At 39.6% G+C, this 1,688-nt stretch overlaps 1 protein-coding gene across 1 annotated transcript in view; it reads left to right on the top strand.

The window, feature by feature from the left end:
• Positions 1-1,688, top strand: part of LOC115065352 (olfactory receptor 1L4-like) — a 9,150-nt gene that overhangs the window by 1,292 nt on the left and 6,170 nt on the right. The gene's annotated exons all lie outside the window — the stretch shown is intronic.

Genomic DNA, 1,688 nt, shown 5'->3' on the forward strand with positions numbered 1-1,688 from the left:
TCGTTTACTCCCCTTCTCATCTCTGTTTGCAGAACCTGGATTTATCCACAAGGAGATGGCCAGCCAGCTGGGCCTCATTGACTCCCTCTTCCCAGGCTCTGGAGCTATGGCAGAACTCTCAGGAGCACTGTGTGTACTGAGTGACTGGGAAGTGCCCATGTGGAACAGACTTGCCCTTCCTAACCACATCCTGTGGCTCTGCCTCTCTTTTGCTGTGAATAAGGTACTCCTGTTGGATTTCCACTGGATGTCTTACAGGGGCAATAAGCAAGACTGTCCTGTGTCAGTGCTAAGCCTTGTCACCACGATTCTCAGATGTGCCTTGTGGGTTTTGCACACTTCAGGAACAGCCATTCTCACTGCCAATCTCACTGTCTCCCAACAAGCTCAGCAATGTGATTTTTTTTCCTCACAGATTTTTGTCTCCTGGCTCTGGGCTTTTCTTTGTGTTTATGTATTTGTAGTTGGAGTCTATCCTTCTGTTTTCAGTGAAATTCTTAAGTTCCTTTCTAATTAAAAATTCACTCATGTCAGTTCATGGGAAATGTGGCCTCGTCCTATACACTGCCAGGATTGCCCTTTTCCTGTTGTTCTTAGTTTGATTCATTTTTCCTTGATGTATTGATATTTTATGTGTACAGGATTTTTGCCTCCATGTGTGTGCATGTGCCATTTTGTTCCTTGGGTCCAGGGAGATATGAAGACAGCCTCAATTCCTGGAGATGAAGTTACAGATGTTTGTGAGGCCCCATATAAGTGCTGCAGTTCAATCAATGGTCCTTTAAGAGAGCAACTGATGCTCTTGCCCATCTCTCCTGGCTCTTGGTTCTCATTTTTTTAAGACAGGATTTCAAGTAGCCCAGTAGCTTCAAACTCAGTATGTAGTCAAGAGTGAACTTGAACAAGTTTTTCTGCCTCAGTTTCCAAAGAATGGAGGTTACTGGGAGGACTCACAAGGGTTTCCTGTTCACTGAAATGGTTGGATCCTGTTTCTTAATTTATAACAATCACGGCACCCCAGCTCAGTATCTTGGGGTCTCACATATATGTTAGATACTATGAATCTCAAGTCAAACATGTAAAATCTAACATTGAAAATAAATGAAAATTAATTGTCTTCTCATAAGAGATGTGACCATATCTTGTGATTTTAAACATCCATAATGTTTGGACATTTCCCTCCCTTAGATTATCATCAAGTTATACAGAAACAAACATGCTTTCCCAGGGAGTCAATCTGACAGAAGCCAATCAACATGGAGGATGTGAAGGCACACAATTCATTATTAGTGCTTCCTGGTTGGTGATGTTTTGTCTAATGCTGGAAGAAGTGAGATGGGTATTCTCTTATGTGTCTGCATTACCGAAAAAGTGGTGCTACAGTATCATTTTAACATTACCCTAAGTGATTTTTTTTTAAAAAATAGAACCATTTTGAAAATTCAAGATAATATACAGGAGATTTTAAAAGAAGTATAACTTATATGCAAAAGATTGAAGACAGAAAGGTGGAAAATAATTCAGAAACATTGACAAATGTGATAGTTTAATCTAATTCTGTCAATAATGATTTTTAAATATAAATTATCAAAATATACTGTTAAAAGACAGAGTAACCTGCATATTTGCTCATGCCCATAAACCCAGCATTGTTGAGGCAAGGGCAAGAAGACTTCTATAAATTTGAG

The sequence above is a fragment of the Mus pahari genome, chromosome 14 (assembly GCF_900095145.1).
Source record: "Mus pahari chromosome 14, PAHARI_EIJ_v1.1, whole genome shotgun sequence".
Taxonomy (NCBI): Eukaryota; Metazoa; Chordata; class Mammalia; order Rodentia; family Muridae; genus Mus; species Mus pahari.